Raw genomic sequence first — 21,740 nt, forward strand, 5'->3', positions numbered from 1 at the left:
ACAATTCACTTTGGAGGTTTAAGTTCTTCAGCAGACTAAAAAGATTGTTTTCTGTGAAGTCGAAAGATTTCTCCAAATGGCTACAAGCTTTCTCATAGAACTTGAGAAAGTCTGGCTTGCACTGATTGCTTTGTTGAGGGATCATGGTTTCTAATACCTCTTCAGTGGCATTTCCAAAGAACCTGTCCTCTTGTTTTTTAAGAAGTTTGTTTCGTAAAACACTCAATACTTCAAATGCCTCTGATACACTCAAATCTTCTTTTTTTAGGAGTTTAATACATTCTTCAAAAATGGTTGAAACATTTGAAAAAAAAAGTAGAGTTTGGCTTGCTGGATGGCTTTCTTGTCATCAAATATTTTCCTCAGAAAAACAGGACATTCTTCAATGCTTTTAAAGTACTCTCAATAGCATCCCAGTTAAGTAAAAGTTTATCAGCTGCAGGCTTCAAGGAAAGCCATCTAGTACAAACATGCCTCAGAACCTCCTGCCATTCTAAACCAAAAATAACTCTGCAACTCTTTTCTCCTTTTGGGGGAACAAGAAAAGTGGTTGTAAACTTTGAGAACTGTTTCTTATCTTTTTAGTGCATCACATGCTTGCTTACACGTGTTATGTATGATGTGGGCTGAACAATTAGCTTTTATTATTTTGTTATTTGCCTTAGACAATAACTGATACACTAAATGTTTATTCCCAAAATTAACACTGGCATTGTCTGTACTGTAGCTAGTGACATTGTTCTAGGCTCAGGGAATGAAAGAAGAAATGCTCTTGAAGCCTACTTTTGATATTTAAAAAAACTGAATCTGAAGTATCTTTTGGATCCTCATAAAAATCAAGAACCTTGCATTCAATGCCCTTTTCAGCGATGAAATATCTTATACAAGAGGCCACATTTCTGTTTCTTCTGTTACTTGCATCAGTAGCTACACAAAAGTAACCAACTTTTTTTTAGATCTCTGGTAACTTGGGAGATTGATTCAGGGGACATTACATTGCAGACAAGCATTTCAGCCTTTGTCCTACCACACTGAACCTTTAAAGCAATTTCAGAGACATTAAATATAACAGGACACATTTTATTGGCACAATCCATACTGTATTAACGGAAGCAAATATTACGAATGCTTTAAACGAGTTTGTTCCACATGGCTTCAACCATGAATATTTCCCTTCCCAAACAGTTCTGCACACGCATAAATGCTTCATTTTTTTGCTTTTCTTCTATTTTTCACTGTCACTTGAGGAACTAGACATCGTGAAACTAATGTTGTGCAATACTCCAGTTCACTATCGGTGACTAATAATAATAATAATAATAATAATAATACTCCAGTTCACTATCGGTGACTAATGTTTTTCGGAAAGCAATTCTGAAAAAAAAAAAAAAAGAAGAAGAAGAAAAACAATACATGGCTTCAACCATGGATATTTCTCTTCCCAAACGCTTCGTTTTTTTTTTTCTCTTCTCTTTTTCACTGTCACTTGAGGAACCAGACATCGTGAAACTAATGTCATGCAATACTCCAGTTCACTATTGGTGACTAATGCTGTGCGGAAAGCAATCCTGAAAAAAAAAAAAAAAAAAGAAAGAAAGAAAGAAAAAGAAAAACAATAGTAGTATCTCACAAAACTTAAGAACACTCTAACACTCAATCATCGATCATAATAGTAACTTACCTCTTGCTCTGAAAAAAATGCCACAACTTCTCCTTTAAACAATAAAAATTCGAGTCAAACTCGACGTAAAAAACAACAAACTCGTAGCGTTCATTCGTTGACGTTAAGTAAATTCATGAATCATATGTATCCAGATTCTAGAAGGCTATGATAATGTATAACATCACTGGCAGTGATTTCACTGCTGCCAACATAACATGCAATAATTATGGCGATAAATCACATAAGCAATCAATAACACCCAGCAGCTGTTTATTTTCCAATAAGGGAAGTATTATATTTTCAGTAAATGTTTAATTATTCTGAGAGAACTAGTTTGAAAATTCAAACTGTTTTCTTCAGAAGTGAACAGTTAAAAATAGTATTGAGTTAAGATATTAAAAATTTGCTATGTAATTGGATGAACGATGGTACACTGCGCCCTTCGATTGGAACAGGCCTAAGTTCGATTCTCGTCGTTACGAGAGGAATCTTTATGCGGACTTTTTCGATCAAAGGTGAATTAGCCAATCTCATACGGAGGTAGCAGGGTTTTTTCTCCCGGAAAAACAGGTTTTTCATCCCGCATACAGACAAATCGACCCTTCAGAACAAACGCAATTTACAGACAAAAAAGACTAGTTGTGGTGGTGGTGGTGGGCGGTAGATGGCGTTGATGAAGATGACTGGTAGTAGAGGTTCGGTGTAGTGGTGAAGACAGTTGTATAGTAGGTGTTCTCCCCGGATGAGTCTTCGGACTCCTTGGAGGTGTCACGAATAATAATAATAATAATAATATTAATAACACATTACATAGGCCATGAACGCGCTAATTTCATATTACAAGTAAAGATTATAAGTTAATCGAATCCCAACGAGCATTACAATCTACGTCATCTGAACAGAATTTGACCAATGAGACCCCCAAAACAGATATTTTTGCGTGTTATACATTATGGATACAAATTTACAAATGACGCTAACGCTCACTAAGCATTTCTTTTGCATATTTTGTAAGTCTTTGGCAGGGCTGCCCCTAGGAATTTTTGTCGCCCGTGCAGTAGCATATTTGGCCGCTCATTCCCCCTTATTTTTTCGTATAGTTTATGCGAATTTTATCGCCCGCCCCATCCCCATTATTTTTTGTATAGTTTATGTGAATTTTGTGCCCAAAAAACTTTCCGCCCCGTGCAAATGCAAGCCTTGCACCGTCGGTAGAGCAGGCCCTGTTCTTTGGGATAATTTGGTGTCTTGCCATATAAGTTGTCCTGCTTAAGTGTAATTCGGGACGCTGAAAATTCTCTTGAAATTCAAGATGTCCCGCCTAATTCGGGACAGGTGGCAACCCTATTTCGAACGTGCAATTTGGCTTCCATAAAAATAATAGTACTGTACCACAATTATCACTACAGGATTCAATTGGAAACATCACACTGGTGCTGTATTTCTGGACATTGCGAAAGCATTTGATAAAATCTGACATCTATACAAACTCATCAGAACAAATATATAAATATGATACGTCTAATCAAACCATACCTTACCGATATAAAAATGCACGTTAAGATTAGTAGAACAAACTCTACCCAACGCAAAATTTTAGCTGGAGTTCCACAAAACTTCTTATTGGCACCGCTTTTGTTCTCAATCTACATGGCAGATATCCGACAGAAACCTGTAGCGTCCATCACGGCTTTATACACAGACGATACGGCAGAATTAACATGATCTCTCCATCCTTACCTTGTAACCAAGAAACCTCAAGACAGTATCTATATACTAGAAAAATCGCTTCAGATTGAAGACTGCAACTAAACCCTCAAAAAGTGCAGCCATACTCTTTACCAGAAGGCTAAAATCCCCCAAAGGAAATATTCAACTATTTAATACCGAAATCCCATGGCAAACAGAAATTAAATATCTCGGGATACAATTAGATAAAATACTGCGTTTCAGTAATCACATCAGGCTCATCTGTGCGATAGTATCTAAAGCTATCGCTCAACTCTTTCCCATGATTAATCGACGCAGGAAATTAAATACAAAGAACAAACTATTACTATATCAGATGGCGTTTAGACCCATAATTACCTCTGCCTAGCCAACCTAGAACCATACTTCCAAATTCAACATACGAAGGGTATTAAAAAAAAAAAAGACCAAACTTTTTAAATACGCGCCAACCGGCCAGAGCCCGCGTTGCAGCTACTGAGCGCACCTAGCGGGGGTTTTTAGCTGCAAATGCCATTTCCCCCTTTCTGTTATGAACATTAGTCGCCGAGTTACGTCCGCTGAGCACGTGCACAAGCTGTTCATGGGATTAGTGACAATGAAATAGCTTGAAGACCAACATGTGTGTGTGTGTGTGAAATTTCGCTGCATACTTGGTAAAAATTGTACAGAGCCATTTCAATTGATAAACCAAGCATATGGGAAGGACTGCATGATCTGAGCGCAGTGCTACAAGTGGTTTAAGCGTTTTAAAAAAAGGCAAAACATCGGTGGGTGACGATCCCAGGCGTGGACGACCTTCCACATCAACAGACGACGACCGTGTCGAGAGACTTCGTGCTGTGATTCGTGGAAATCGTCATTTAACTGTCCGAGAAGTTGCTGACCATCAGCTGAAGGTCAAATTTTGACTGAAAATCTTCAGATGCGTGGCGTCAGTGCAAAATTCGAGCCGCGTTTGTTGACTGACAATCAGAAAGAGGATCGTCTTGAAATCAGTCAGGAACTGTTTGCCAATGCAAATTGTAATGAAAACTTTCTTAAGAACATCATCATAACAGGAGATGAGACGTGGGTTTATGGCTATAATGTTGAAATCAAGATGCAAACGTCACAGTGGGTGGGGAAAGGGTCTCCTCGACGAAAAAAGCACGGATGAGTCGGTCAAAGATCAAGGTGATGTTGGTTGTGTTCTTTGACTGGAAAGGTATTATCCATTATGAATTTGTACTATGTGCTCAGATGGTAAACAGAGTTGTATCAGGAAGTTTTAGCACGTTTGAGATGCTGTATGCAGAAAGAGGCCTGAATTGTGGGATAACCAGACTTGGATGTTGCACCATGACAATGTACCGGCTCAAGCGTTGCTCCTCATTAGCAGTTATATGGCAAACCATCAGACATCCGTCGCGTCCCATCCACCATTTTCTCCGGACTTAGCACAAGCAGCCTTTTCCTGTTTCCCAAACTTAAAAACCACTTTGAAAGGACGTCGTTACCAAACCATAGAGGGAGATTCAGGAAAATGCAATAAGAGAATTATGCAGCATCACAGAAAATGAGTTTTTCCAGGAAACATTCCAACAATGGAAGAAACGTTGGGAACGGTGTATTGGCAGTAGATGGGGCAGTGCTTAAAATTTAAAATGAGCAATAGTTTTTATACCAAAAGTTTTTTTTTTTTTTTGTAACACGTCTTGTACTAAGATTAACAGTGCGAAACAAGTGCTTGTGGATGTTATTAGATGCTCCATGGTTCATTGCATACCAATATTTCATACATTTCCTCATTACTTCACTCTCTACAGTAAAGTTCTTTTCAAATGTGGATATGCACCCAAATGAACTGTCGGTAAGCATCACCCTTTTCAAGTACTGTTGAAGTTCAAGTGCAAGTAATCGGTAAATGCTTGTCAGTAATGGGGAAACGTGGCGACATAAGTTCATCAGACTGCGGGCAGATAATTGGGATCCAGAAGAAGCTGCCAGTATTTTGGAAAAAACTGCACTTGTTGGTTGCTTCCATATTGTATCAAGGATGTACCAGGACTAGATTAACCATGAACAGTCATTCAGCAGAAGAGCTCACATTGATCAGCCACGCATGGTTGATCCTAGGTGAGCATCGAGTGTCATGACTGGTATCTCAGCCACGACGTGCAAGTCCCACAGCTCACCCACCAGTACAATAGCACGAGCAGTTCGATACATTTAAATATGCACCATGCCTCGTACCTAGCTTCGCCTGGGGTTTCACAGCCGGAGACCAACAGGGGTATCCACGATGACGGCCAGGCACTGCAAACGCCTCCTCACGTGAGACAAGAAACGTCGGAAACGGATCCTCGACAGATGAAAAAAGGTCGTCTGGAGTGCTGAGTCCTATTTGCGAACCATGCTGATGGCCGGGTTCGTATTTGATGTGAACAACATGAAGCCTTAAAGCCTGGTTGCAGAGTTAGGGTTGAACAGGCTAGTGGACGTGGTGTTATTGTTTGAAGTGCTTTTTCCTAGCACACCCTAGGTATGTTGGTTATCATTTCTCAAACATTGAATGGTGAAAGCTACATGTACCTGTCAGCCGACCATTTCCATCCATATCTACAGGAGGTCTACCCCGACCACAATGCCATTTTTCAAGGACAATGTACCTTGTCATTGGGGTCGTGCAACTACTGAGTGGCTGGAAAAACACGACATGCTAGAACGGCTGCTGATCCTTCCCCGCAACGGAATGAGCATGAACTGATGGAGATTCTGCAGAGGACATGGGCCGCGTTATGTAAGGAGGATGTTCGACACCTTGTGGAATCTGTTCCTAGGCATCTGCGAACTATGATTGCACAGAGAGAGGGACCAACGTGTTATTAGATGGGTGTTCCTAATGCAAAGCGAACTCAGTTATAAGAGACCAGCACATGCATTTTTTTTGGTCGAACCCGACTACACCAATTATTTTCAAACTCACATCTTACTGGAATGTGCCATACATAGGGGAAACAGGGTGCATCATCCAAATAAGAAAATACGAACATAAACGGCATATTAAATTCCTCCACTATGGTAAAAGAGGCCTGTCAGACCATGCACTTCAAACATGTGCTTTTCAAACTTTTCATGTTGGTGACACACTTTTTAGCCGCGAAATTATGTTTAGACAAACATAATTTCGCGGCACAGTAATTCAGTCTGATGTGCCTCTCATGGGTTACGTGGCCAGATCACATTAGTTTTAAGTATATGCTTTTACAATTATACTTTGTATAACTTTTAGCTTTATTTAAGAAACTCTTCCTGTTCATCCGATACCAGGTTAATAAAAATTCACTATTTATAGTAAGTGATTAATCACTTACTCCTTTTAAAACTGATCCCATCATTACTATAACAAGCAACTCCTTTTGATATTTGATAAGATCGAATATCATATAACTCCTTTAAAGATTGCGTGACATAGTTAGACTATACTCTTGTCTTGAAAGCCCGCCACAGTCTATTAGCAAACCAAACGACACAACCTATCTCATGAAAACCTTTCATTTTTATTAAAAATATATAATACAGTATGATCGAATAAAAAATACATCAAGTGAGCTAAAATGATTCTCTCTTCTTAATTTTTCAATGTATTTAATATAGGGAAAACAGATTTCATAGCTCGCTTGTTGAGTTTTTTCGATCATACTGTATTTATATATATATATATATATATAATATAATAAAATATACAAAATAAAAATATATATCAAAATCAGCTAACGCCTATTTGTTCCCGTATAAAAATATATAATATATTTATTTCCAAGATTAATGTCATTATTATAAGAAATAGAAAGAAATATATAATAATAGAATTTTAATGGGATATATGAGCTGCATGGGATGAACACAGCTTTTCAATATTTGGTGGAATAGTAGATAAAGACACTCAATGTCTTTAAGTTTGCCATCGTTGAAAAGGATACTTCACACATGTATGTAGTGGAAAACTGCAAAAGAATTTTTAACGCTTTTTTACCTATGTTTGGATGCATTTTTGAAACACGAATCCAAAAGTTTTCTAAATCACCCTCTTCATACATCATTAACAGACTTCGATCATTTTTTATTTCAGCTAATTCTTCTTCTTCAATAAGTGACAAGTTAATCGCTGGAGTTGAAAAAAATGGATTTCTGCTCCAATCATAATCTTGTATTTCAATATTTGGGAAGTAGTGATGAATTTTCTTTCCAAGCATTTTTAAATGGTCAACAATTAGCAAGCTGATATCAGTCTGCAGTTTTGGAAAACATTTCAAAATTTCCTTTTTTCACTTTCCTTTTCCAAATTTCTATCTTCTCTCATAGCACAAATTTTATCCACCGCTGTTGTTTACTGGTGTTTATTTTATTCAAGTGTTCAAATATGTCAGCAAGATATGCCAATTTTGTGCACAATAATTTGTTTTGAATTAGATCGCAGAATTCATTTTGTTGATTTTCCTCAAAAAGTTTAAGAATCATTTCCCTTAATTCATATACACGACAAAGAACTCGACCTCTTGACAGCCAATGAACTTCTGAGTGTAGTAAAACCCCAACGAAAACGAAACTGATGGGGATGGTTGCATGCAAGTCGGTATAGACTCAGGGAGGGGATTCCGAGTGGTTGACAAAATATCTTCTTTAACGGAGCTAACTAAAAGTCGTACCGGTACGTTGTGAAATGGAATCCGCTGTGGAAATTTTCAGCAGTTATTCTGTTTAACGCTTTATGTTCGCGAGCCACAGTTTGGAAAGCTGTGTTACAGAATCAACTGGAAAGGCACCAAGTCTCTACAATACACCAAAACCTGGTTTGAAAGAAAGTTCAAGGAAGCTTGTGAGATGCTGAAACATCATCCGAATCTAAACAATGAGGGATCAGTAATTCAAAGAATCTAGAGTACCTATCTGTAACTTATATAGTATCCAGAACATGATAACAAAACCCCAACACAAGAAAACCTTAATGCAAGAGGACTGTAGATGTGTTTGACGTAGTTCCACTATACAACTTTTATAGTGGAACTACACTAAACACATCTCTGCAGTCCTCTTATATTAAGGTTTTTTTTAATATAAGAAAAACTTTTAGATTTTTTTTCCTCTTCTGTATATCATTATACCTACTGTATATGTATAAAAATTATTTTATTTCGTTAATTAACTTATATTTATGTATTTTTTTAAATTTAATATTTATTATTTTATTCTGAGCCTGTGTAGCTCAGTGGATGTGGCGTTTGCACACCACCGCGCTTGGCCGCACGAAGGAAGACTTCGTTTCGAGTCTAGTCGGCGACTAGAGGAAATTTTTCTAAGCCTTTTTTCGACCGGTTCCCGAGTTAGTCGATCTCTGGCACGGGCAAGCAGGTTTTTCCTCCCGAAAACTCGGGTTTTTCGTCCTGTAAACTCAAGAAAATCGACCGTAGAACCCACATTATTTTTCAGACATTAAATATATTGTGCTAGGGTTAGGGACCACGAGATGGCGGCACATTTGAGCTGTCTCTCTTCACTGCGTACCACTTAATTAGTGATAGCTTTGGGCCATCTGTCTCTGATTGGGTACCAGTGGAGATTGAACTGCCCACTCAGTCTCCAAAAGTTAGATAGGGCTAAATGGCCTCGCCTACTCCCGTATACGGGAATAAAAAGGCGTTAGCTGATTTTTTTTTTTTATTCTTTTGATCAGAGGTCAGGCTAGGGTAAACGATTAACAAAGCATTTAGATTTATCTCACCTCTTTGTAGATACTTATAACTTTGTGTCCTGTGCATATGTATATTTTCCTAATGATGGCTTCAACATAGAGGGCGAAACTTCGTGTGGTACTTTCATAATTACAAAGTAATCACTCCAACGTGTATTTTTGTTTCCATAAATTCTTCACAATGAATGCTGGCCACCATATAATCTTAAAAGAAACAATTACTATAATATAAATTTAACGTTACGAAGGACGAACTTTGTAAAATTAGCTCTGATTAGAGGCTGAGAAGCTGGGCTGTGTGGCCAAGGGGTTAGCATTTTCACTTTCCAGCCAAGAGGCTGCAGCTCGATCCTGCCAAGGACAGGGATGTTTGTGATTGTCCTACTAACTCTGCATGGAAAGTGCATCTACGACTTAACCACTTCTAGCAGAAAGTTTCACTCTCAAAACTCAATGAGTTATGGTAACATCAAAATGACATGACATGTGAATAACTAAACGGGCTAAGAATGAAGCACAACGAAATGCAATAGGTCTCTGTGTGGCCCTGTGGAAACAGAGTTTGCATCCAAAACCTGTAGGTCGCTGGAGGAAAGAGCATTCTAAGTCTTAACATTCTTTAGTCGCCAACTAGAAAAACTTTTTCCTAACTTGAATAGGTAGGGTTTTTAACCTAGCAATTCAAGATAATTGACCGTAAAACATACTATTTCAGTCAATAATATGTTCAAGTTAGGGACAATGAAAATGGTGGCAACTGCATGCCATATTCTCTTCAATGAATGCACTTGAATATCATTGATAGTCTTGGGCCAGCCATCTCCGACTGGCTAAGTGGAGATTGACTGTCCACCAAACTCCAAACGTACATAGGGCAAAAACCGGACTAACCCTTTAGAAAACAAGACATTAGCAGATTTATTTTATTTACAAACTTCGAAAAAAAATCTCAATTTAGGTTTACATGAATTTTTTGGTGCACATGAGAGGAGATGGAATTCGATTTTTATCAAAACAGCACATAGCTGAAAGTTTCACGCAGTATTTTAAACCAGCCGGTTATGCAAAAATTCAACTTGTGTGTGAGCTGGACAGCCATTAATGTTTAAATAGCTTTCCTACCACTTTTTTGATAAATACACAAGCTTCCATAAATTAAGGAAGAATGAGAAAAATCTCGGGGAAAAATGAAAGGCACATTATGTAAAAAGCTATGAGTCACGTTATCATACACAAATGAATAGCACAGACAGGGGGTATACGCAAATGAGCCACGGAATAAAAGGGGCATTTTAGAGTGGTTTTCCATATTGTCTCTGCAGTGAGAACATGACATCTTGAGATAGCAAAATTCTTGGATATAGTTGCATGATATTTAATCAATGAATTCAGCAGGCAAGCCATCATAAGACTAGAGGCCATCCAAAGTCAGGCAGAGGTAGCCATATGATTGAATGCGAGCTGTTTCATGGTTCACACATTCACATCCAGATACAATGATGGTCACATGCTGTAACTTGGGCAGTGGGGTGACCAATATTTCCTATTATTGCTTGCTGAAACAATAGTGCTACCTAGAATCAGCTACATAAACATTAGAATCTGTTTTCACATTTGCAGAAGGCTGTCTGTGTGCAAAGCAACTGGTCCTTGTCCCCCACGCAACAGAAAGAAATGTTTGAAATAGGCCAAGTTCCATGGAAATGGACCCAATATCAATACGAGTTGTTATCCTTCACAGATGAGTCCCAATTTGTTGTACAATGCGATACCAGACATGCTCTGATCCCGAGAAAGCAAGGTTTGCATTATCATTCCTCTAATCTAATATTTGTGAGAAACTTATGAAGGCAGTAGTGATGGTTTGGGGAAGCGTCTCGTTGCGTCTATGCATCGACCAGAATGTGCTTCCTACTGGAACCATGAACGCTGCAACTTATAGAGACGAGGTCACGGACCCCCTACATTCATCTGTAGCTACAATAATAGACATTTATCATGATTATTATTAAGAGTGACCTCCAGAGAAAGTCAGGAACTCATGAAGGAAGCCATACTATTCGTACCATCTGTAATACCTTGAATTCATTCACACTACTTGCACACACAACATCCAACGGCAATCCATTACAATCACACACCACTCTATGAGAGAAAAATCTAGCCCTGACTCCCTTCTTGACAGCATTAATTATCAACTTCCATGGAATGCCCTCACTTCCTTTCCCCACCTTCCATAAAATGAAAAATTCCATCTAGTGCTATTCTGCATAACCCTTTCAGAAATTTGTAATTCTCAATCACATCACCCCTCTTACTCCTGTTTGCTAGTGTATGCAGCCTACAATTTTTCAGTGTCTTCATGATCTGTATTCCACAGATTCCTGATGTTATTTTTGGCACTCTCTCACAATACCATGGAAACCTTATCAAGACATTCTAAAGAGGCAAAATGACTTCCTTATCTTTACAAGTCAATGATAATTTTAGTTTTACGATTATTCTCTGAGTTGTATTTACAATATAAAACCTTTGAACTTCAACTTCCTGTCTACTAAAACTCTTAAGATTCCTAGCCTCAGCAGTTTCTTCAAGCATAATCCCACTAATATAATACATTAGGTATCTAATCACACCAAAGTGCATGAATTTACATTTATTAATATTGAAATTACAGTGATTTTCACATGCCTACAATTCCAGCCTATTCAAATCCATCTGCAAATACTGCTTATCAGCAGCACTCCTGATTACCCTACCTGTCTGCATCATCAGCAAACAGTTGTATGTCACATGTCAAATCCTTCCCAATGTCATTAATGTACAGAATGATTACCAATCGGCCAAAGACTAATCCTTGAGGCACACCACTGGTTACCTTGAATCTGGCAGATTCACATCCAACATGTATGACTTTTTGATATCTGCCAGTCAGCCATCCTCTTATCCATGACAATAGTTTATAATCCAATCCCATATTCTCCAATCTTCCATGCTGTATTGTCAAAACAACAAAATCCAGAAGTATCATGGTGTACCTATTCCCCTTGTCTAACTCAGTGGTAACATTATTATACAATGTAAGCAAGTTGCTAAAATATGATCTTCCCGAAAGTCACGATGTTTATATCAAAGTAAAGATGCTCTGTCAAACCATTTCTGAGGGCAAGCTCTGATCACTCTTCCAAAATCTTCACTACCACGCCTGAGATACTAATTGGTCAAGAGTTGGATACACTGGTCTTAGCACCACCCTTGTGCATTGGGATTACTATACATTCTTTCCACTCCTGTAGAATCTTCTGCATTCTGACACAAATTATATAAACTGGTCAAGGGAATAGCCAGTTCACCTGAACAGTCTTTTAGCATCTGTGCTGATATCTCATCAGTTCCTATTGCAGAATTCTTATTCAGTTTGCACAACAGCTCTAGCAATTCCTCCTCATCAACATGAGTTTCCTCATATGGCAAAGAGGAAGCAGTGAGTTTAATGTTGCATATACCAGGTTGATAGCTTTTAGCAAAATGGCTGCTCATTAGTTGAACAATCACTTCAGCATCAGTCACCTGCATTCATTACAGTTATTCTTTCAAATTCATTCTTTCTTTTACTTGCAGCATAACGATAGAAATTTTGGGGTTGTCTTTAACTTGCCAAGCAAGTTTCTTTTAATACTTAGCTTTTCGCACACTTGTGAGGCCTGCTGCTTATAATTATCATCTCATATAATCCTTACGCACACGAGATTCCTTCCACATTATCATTTTCTTACGAATCCCTTATTTATATTACATATCCATTTCACACTCCTACTCTATTTATTCTTCAAACTCTAGGGATACATTCTGATAGTGCATAATTTAAAGATTTTAACCACTTCCCACTCACTGTCGATATTCTTCCTATTCAATAACTGATACTATGCCACAGAACCCAGCATACCCCTCAGGTGATCATAATTTCCTGCCTTGTAGTTTATCATGTAACCTTTTTCTGAATGGAACATTCATAAACTTAGCCACTTCCCAAATGAGTACGGCATGATCACTTTCACCAACCAGAGGCAGAATAGCTACGTCTTGAAGTGAAACCCCCTCTGACATTATAATCAGATCTAATGCTCTTTGACCTCGAACTGATTCAGTCATATGCTGCTTGAGGAAGTTACCTCGCAACAGCTCAATAAATTCAATTTCATAGTACTCAATGTCTAGATAATTAAATTCCTGCATTGCGATTATTACTCCTTTCCTATCCATCATATTTATTTGTTGGTACATTTCTTCGTCACCAGCAACCGATCCACCAGGTTGGTAACACACCATTGTGTATTTAATCTTATTCTACTCCATATCACACCAAATAGCTTCAAATTCACTGCCACATGAAAAATTGTTACTAGCTAGTATTGCAGTCATAGGTCTCAACTCTAACTGGATTCAAGACATTTGATGTCATTTGCAGCATGCTTCCTGCTCTCCTGTCTCTCTCTATCCTTAAAAATACTGTACCCTTGGCGCTCAATATCAATTAGTGCATCTGCTTCTGAAAGGCAAATCTTACTAATGCCTACATGAGGTCCCAATATATTAACCAAGGATAATATATTGGGACCATTATATAATGGACATTAAAAATTACCTGCATGATCATACACTTGTCTGTCGTATGAATGACAGTCTGACAACTTGGAGATATGTTCTTATCTAATTTCTTACTTATGCAGAAATCGTTACACATGATTGACAGAACCCACACTACCTTAGACAATAAAGTGTTACATGGCATTTACCAGCCATGTCAGAATTAACAGAAACTGATATTCCTAAACATGACAATAGCCAATCACAGTCTCATTAAACAGGACTGTAGGGTTTCACCAAGTGATTAATCTTTATGTTGAAATTAAAAATAATGCAATTATAATTTATGATATAATATAATATGTGCAGCGTGTTATGTAAGGTGGTAGGAAAGGAACTCTCATCTGCAAAATCGTGAACAGCGACAAAGACGTTTCCATAAACTAAGGAACAGAAAAATCATGCTAAAAAACATTAACGCCTTTGATTCCCTTACAGGAAGTAGGTGAAGTCGTTTTAGCCCTATCTAACTTTTGGAGATTGGGGGGGGGGTTCAATCTCCATCAGTGGCCAATTAGAGATAGCTGGCCTAAGAGTATTGAGCATCCAGTGAAGAGAGGCTGGATACTCTTAGGGCCAGGTATACTGTGCAGTGTCAAATAAATATCAACCATATTTAAATGGAATGATGCAGTTAGTAATTTTGACCAATGCTATCGATGTATAGATAATACATTTAAATGCATTACTAACAGTTAATAATCTTTAGAGAATGTTATACTTTAATACATTTTTTTTATTGTAGTTTGTTACTATTATAAAAAGATTTAAATTGGCCATTAAAATCAATAGTCACACCCAAAAGATGTAATTCAAATGAATTCTTCAATTTCTTCAAAGAAGAAATTACTTTTTCTTCAAAAAAGTCATGAAAATAATTTCACTTTAAATTTCATTGAAATGAAGTGCACCATATATATATATATATATATATATATAATACGGTTTTCTTTTTTTTAATCAGACATACAGAACGTTAACATGTTTCATAACAAATCAAAGAAAAAAACATTATTTCACACAAGATATGGAATCAAAGAGACTAATGAAGCTGCATAAGCCTATCACACAGCAAAACATACATCTATAGTTTTGGGAAATGGAACTAGATTTAATGGTTTCCATGTATTGCTGAACAATAATAATAATAAATGGTGTCTGAGAAAAGTTTCTTGCTCCCAAACAAGCAATAAATTTGAATGTTGTCTCCTGTGGGCAACAGAACAAGTAATTATTGATTAAATCAAATTTGTCACAATGGTAGTTCATAACTCCAATCATATCAATATAAAAATAGTTCCCAATTTTAATTTATCAGAAAAAGGGAGTCAAATAAAAGTCTTGGAGTTTATTAATTTACCTGAAAAATGGATACTGGAGAAATATCAGATTTAATCAACACATTTTAAATCTTTTGATAAATGCAAACTATTGGAAAAAAAAAAGAAAAAAAAAACTGTTTCTCAGTGGATAATTCTAATACTGCCGAAAAGGAAAGAAAAACCTCTTGACAAAAATTTGGAAACGTACAAAGAGAAATATCATTGGAATGGGATGCTATGCACAATGTCATGCAAAGTGCTACAGATTGTTTGCAAATCAACTTTCAAAGTATTATTTACAAAACTTCATATTTATACTATAAGGTTTGAACTAAAATCATTTTGTGAGTTTGGTTACCTTTATTGCCTGTTCTGGATGGAGCAACAGACTAGTAATTGTTTTAAAATAATAAAATCATATTTCTGAAATCATCGATAAATGTCCAGCCATAACATTTTTTATATTAATATGTTTCTTACACAATCAAACTCCTCTCATCTCTGGTTCTTAGAGATGAAAAACAAGACATGTTGGCATTTGAAGTAAGATCTGAGATTGAAATCTTTAGCTAAATTAAAATTAAACACAACGAAGAATATTTACCTGTAACTATTGAAGAGTGATTAATGATGGTTTATCAATGAATACAGTAATAGAAATACATACAAGAATTGGTTCTTCCTTTTGAACAATTCCATGTCCCAGGAGTGGTAAAATGTTACTATCTTGAAAACGAAAATCAGTCAACATTAGCTCAAGTCATGAACCAAGATAATTTATTTAACAAATTCTGCTTACCAGTAAAGTTATATTGAAGGAAAAAAATTGCATTTTAGTATATTTGTCAGACTTCTTTCCAATATTTCCAAAATTAAATCCTTTTGAGAATATGACAATCACTGTTGAATTTATTGACACTGTCTGGTTCCATTCAGAAGATTTTCCTCATTAGTGAATTGATTACATATTGACACAGAAAAATCAATAATAATTATAAAAACCCATTCCAAAGGAATGAAGTGCAAATTATTTTCAGAAACTGTAAAGAAAAACAATATTAAAAAAAAAAAGATACATTCTTCTGAAAGAATAAGAGCAAGAAGACATCTACTGCATCAGCCAAAATTCCAAGAAACAAACTTCCAGGACTTCAGGTGTGACAGATAAATTTTGAGATATTTAGAGTATGTATATTAAATTTCACTTTCTTGCTTTTTATAAATTTATCTCCTATAATTACATGCTTGATTAACTGCTAAAAACAAAATTACTTGACATTAAATATTGTAAAAGGCAAACAAGGATACCCTTTTAGGTACCTAATTTTGTTCCAATTTGCAATGATTTTTGTAGTCAAAAATAGTAAATTTAGGTTGCTGAAAATAAGTTTTAAAAGAATTGTTAAAACAAAAAAAGGGGACAGTTTGAACTATCCCCCCCAAACAGTTGATGCCCCCTTTTTTGTTTTAAATTCTATCCTGTAATTAATTAACAATGTTGAAGCACACATGTTCATGGTTATGGTGCATTTATCAGTCTGTGAGACATGAAGAAAAAAAACTCACACATTTCAACTGTAATACATGCCCATTTATTACTTATTTATGATACATAATCATTTTTGCATGCTTTCAATTCTAACACTTATTTTCAGGGGGGGGAAAGTAAAAAGTCAGTTTTTTCTGTCCCATTATAAAAAATATATTGAACATCAATGCATAAACTCTCAATAAAATAAAACTTTTGTCAACACAAATTAAATATATTAATTGCTTTTTTTTTGAATTCTGACCGACTTCAAAGCCCTGGTAATGGACAGGCCTGTGATTTATCACATAGCAACTGAGAAAGCAATCTAAAAACATTTAGGTTTTATTTTTAGAATCTACATAAGAAAATTATATATTTCGGGAAAACATATGAAAATCTGTAATACTTTATCAACTTTAGAAATTTTATTATTATGTAACACCTGCAAGGACTCATCACGGGGGGGGGGGGGGGGGGGGGGGGAGACACCCCACTCCACACAACCCATTGTCTACATTACTTAATCCTCCATCTAATACTCGCTACTATCTACACATTAAACCATAATCCAACTATAAAGTGCTGTCTACCACTACTAATACAACATTCTGTATGCAGATTGCATGGGTACTGGGGCCAATTTGATGGAATGAAAAACCAAATTTTTCAAGGGGAAAAACCCCCACAATCTCTCTATGAGACTGGCTAACTCACTTCAAGTGAAAATGTCCATATAAAGATTCCTCTATTCAAGATGAGAATTGAACTGAGGTCTTTTCCAATAATTATTCTCATAATTATGTTACAGAGGTGCTAATCTGCTACTAATGATTTAGGTTCTACATATTCTATAACTAGGTATAAAATTAACTATACTGCCATCTACTGTGCATATATTTTTGGGTTATGTCTCCATTTGATGATTATTTAACTGTATGCACTCAATATTATTCTCTTACCAGTCATATTCCATTACAACAAAATAAGTGATAATCAACAAAACAGGCATTTGTAATGCCTGTTTTGTTGAGTATGTCTTAACAGGCACAAACAATGAGTAAGGTAAAAATACAGACTATTTACTTATAACATACATATTATAGAAATAGAATTAATATTAAATAAAATTGTTATTTTAGCAAGAAATATTCAACCAATTCTTTCTGCTCATATATTTTGATGAATGTTTGGTGATCAATCACTGCATGAGAATGTGAGAGAAAAGATTAGGTATTTTTTCTTTTCCATGTTATATCTGGCAGCCATAACATAATTATATGAGATAATTTAAATAGTTTCTTCCATCACAGCCTGTGTTCACACAAATGCTTGTATTATAGCCAAAGTGAAAGATAATCTAAATATTACAAACATCACAAGGATGTTGTAGAAAATTTTTGTACTTGGTTATAACGTAAACTATAATAAACCATAAATCTATATTCTTGTTTTAAGGCTTATCCCAATTGTAAGTCAATAAATTTTGTGCATGAAGTTTCTTCACAACTGATCTACTTATATAAAGAGGATGATGACGACCTGACATCAGTTACTTCAGTATCCCATAACAGAAAGCACACTTTCATTGTGACGTGTATATTGTTATGGATTATGGGAAGGGTCACTATGTAAGCAAGTTTCAAACTTTGAGATATGATCAGTGAAGCTAAATTTTCAGGAAGGTAATGAAATTAAATCAATGCAAAACTCACATTTTCCATATACAAGTAACAAAATGGTGTATTACCATGTTATTAAAATACCCTGAATTAAAAATAGTTGTAGAAAGTTTTTCCTGCTCTGATGCAAAGTAAATTATAATAGAAATTATATTCTTGAATATTTTGTGAGTGAAGATGCTTCAAGAACAAAATTTTGTAGAGCAAAGGATTAAAATAAGAATATAATTTCTTGTCTATTATAATTTATCATGAGGACTAGAAGATTCCTTTGGCAGAAAATCAGAAAATTTATTTGCATAAATCTTCCTCACTAAAGTCAAGTGAGGAAGATTATGAACATAAGTCACTTAAAATTAGTGACTTTCCAGAGTAAGCAATAGCCACTAAAAATCCTCCATTCTGAATTGTAGCGGCTATTGGTTATGTAATTAATACCAACAACAACATATGAAAATTATTTTTAGAAAGTTGAAAAACAGAAAATCAGTGAGTACAGATAATTCAAAATAAACTATTAAAATGTGAATAAATAGATGAAGGAAAACTAAGATCATGTGTTGTAGTCAACTGAAGTTTGAGAGAGTTCCATGAATTCTGTTCATATGATCAGAATATCCAAATCCAAGTTCTAAGAACTCTTCTCCAAATTAATACTAGAGATCAGGCTAATAAACTATGCAGGCAAGCCAATTTAATTTCACATTTCTGAGTCTGTTAAGTTTCTTTTGAAGATCAATAATCTATTATTTACTGTAAATTGGTGTATCATCATTAGACCCCAAACACATCATATTAACATTTACTACAGCATAACAGCTTAAAAAAAAAAAAGTTTTTAATTATATCTATGTAGATTTTACTGCCAGTTTTCTTTGGCTATATCCTCTCTCCTCAAATTTTGGAAATGGATGTCATGATCCCACCTCTTCTCTGAGTTACTTTTTTACATATAGTTTCCAATCATATTTTGCTTATAAATGCCATGACCAAAAAGATTGCACATATAAATTCTGACCTGTATAATTTTTAGATCTGTCATGATGAGTTTCAACAACTTATCTCAATGGAATAAAGAAAGAACTACTTGATATGGCTGTACTGGTTGTTAAACTACTTCCATATCAGTTGTTTAAATAGTATAACAGTAACTTCAATAAGCAGTAAAAATTAATTAGTGGCAAATTCTAATATGAACTTATTAATTAGTTCAATCTAACTGTCGTAGGCTGTCATGACAAAAACACTGACATATGGGCCTCCTACCATAGCAACATCTAAGAAATATTCACAGCATACTATTTGCAAGTTTCGCCCAGTGGAATGGCATGCAGTGTGGCTGCACGTTGTGCTTCTTTATCACAATCCTTGAATTATGTAGTTGCTACTGCTTCTAAGACGTATAGGCATTATTTTTATTGTTAGTAAGTCGTAATTTTTTGTGCAAGTAGTAAGAGTTCAAGATTTGATAAATATATATATTCAAGAATTTATAATAAAATATTAAAGTGAATGCTTAGAATAAAGACACAACAAAGTTTTGATATTGAGAGTTTATTTTTCACTTGGTTAGACTATAATAAGTTTAGTTTAATCCTTTATCCGAGTGTGAGCAAACAAAGTTTGTGCCTGAAAGTATCTACAGGACTGAGCTAAGGTGGTGCAACACCAAGACAACTCGTGGCAAAGAGGGAGAAAACTATCATCACTCCTATCTCAGTATCTCCCATAATGCAAAGCACATCTATTTGTGGATATGTGTAATGCTATGCATTAAGGCAAGGGCCACTACCCAGACCGGTTTCAACCTTTATTGAGGTCTCGTCAGTGGGAGCCAGACAGAGTAGTGGAGACACCAAGGCAGAATCAATGAGAGGTCATCCCCACCTATAGGAGTTGCCAAAAGGTGTACAACCTTATTATTAAATTACTCCGGATTCAGAGAAAGATCTTGAGAGTTTTATTTTTCACTTGATTAGAGACTATAATAAGTTTAATCCTTTATCCAAGTGTGAGCAAACAAAGTTTGTGCCTGAAAGTATCTTCAGGACTGAACTAAGGTGGTGCAACACCAAGGCAACTTGTGGCAAAGATGGAGAAAGCTATCATCACTCCTATCTCGGTATCTCCCATAATGCAAAGCACATCTCCTAGTGGATATATGTAATGCTATGCATTAAGGCAAGGGCCACTACCCAGACCAGTTTCAACCTTTATTGAGGTTTCGTCAGTGGGAGCCAGGCACAGTAGTGGAGACACCAAGGCAGAATCAATAAAACCAGTCTGGGTAGTGGCTCTTGTCTTAATGCATAGCATTACACATATCCGCAAGGAGATGTGCTTTGCATTATGGGAGATACTGATAGAGGAGCGATGATAGTTTTCTCCACCTTTGCCACGAGTTGCACCACCTTAGCTCAGTCCTGAAGATACTTTCAGGTGCAAACTTTGTTTGCTCACACTTGGATAAAGGATTAAACTAAACTTATTATAGTCCAACCAAGTGAAAAATAAACTCTCAACATTAAATTAAGGGGATAAAAATCCCTTATTATTTTACAGCCAGTATGCGAAACTCTGAGATCGAAAACTGCGATCTAAGCGTTTCATGCCGAAGAACTATCGCTGAATCCAAGCTTAAGTGAACACCTGGTAGTACAACATCTTTCTCTGAATCCGGAGTAATTTAATAATAATGTTGTATTTACCCCACCTATAGGTGGAGATGACCTCTTATTGATTCTGCCTTAGTGACTCCACTACTGGGCCTAGCTCCCACTGATGAGACCTCAATAAAGGTTGAAACCGGTCTAGGTAGTGGCCCTTGCCTTAATGCATAGCATTACACATATCCACAAGGAGATGTGCTTTGCATTATAGGAGATACTGAGATAGGAGTGATGATAGCTTTCTCCACCTTTGCCAAGAGTTGCACCACCTTAGCTCAGTCCTGAAGATACTTTCAGGCACAAACTTTGTTTGCTCGCACTTGGATAAAGGATTAAGCTAAACTTATTAAAGTTTTGATATGTTTTTTAATGTTCCTTTTTAAATAGGAATTAGGAATTTCTTTTAATACTGTGCAAGAATCAGTACAAAATATAAATAATTTGTATTTCTGGAATGAAAAAAATTGATTATTTCAATAAAAAATGAGTAGCTTATTGCTATTAAGCAATAATAAACAATTTGCTAGTGATGTAAATGGTGCTCAAAGATGTGCTTGTTAAAAATGTTGAACACTTGAATCTTCCATCAGGTAATCATGTTCTGTTCAAGCCCAACAGAAAGGACAATTGTAATCATGAATTAAGAAAAAAAAAAGAAAAAAAAACACCAGTTTCACACAAAAAAGCATTTGAAATAAAAACTTCTGAAAAAAATGTTTTATCATAGTGTTGCTAAAGAAAACAAAAAACATTTAGAAAGTACCATC

At 35.9% G+C, this 21,740-nt stretch overlaps 1 protein-coding gene across 1 annotated transcript in view; it reads right to left on the reverse strand.

The window, feature by feature from the left end:
- The window catches only part of LOC150100863 (N-acetylgalactosamine-6-sulfatase-like), a 355,136-nt gene that overhangs the window by 276,824 nt on the left and 56,572 nt on the right, over positions 1-21,740 (reverse strand). The window lies entirely within an intron of this gene.

The sequence above is a fragment of the Typopeltis vanoorti genome, chromosome 12 (assembly GCF_054136105.1).
Source record: "Typopeltis vanoorti isolate ZY-2024b chromosome 12, IOZ_Tvanoo_1.0, whole genome shotgun sequence".
NCBI classification, from domain to species: Eukaryota; Metazoa; Arthropoda; class Arachnida; order Uropygi; family Thelyphonidae; genus Typopeltis; species Typopeltis vanoorti.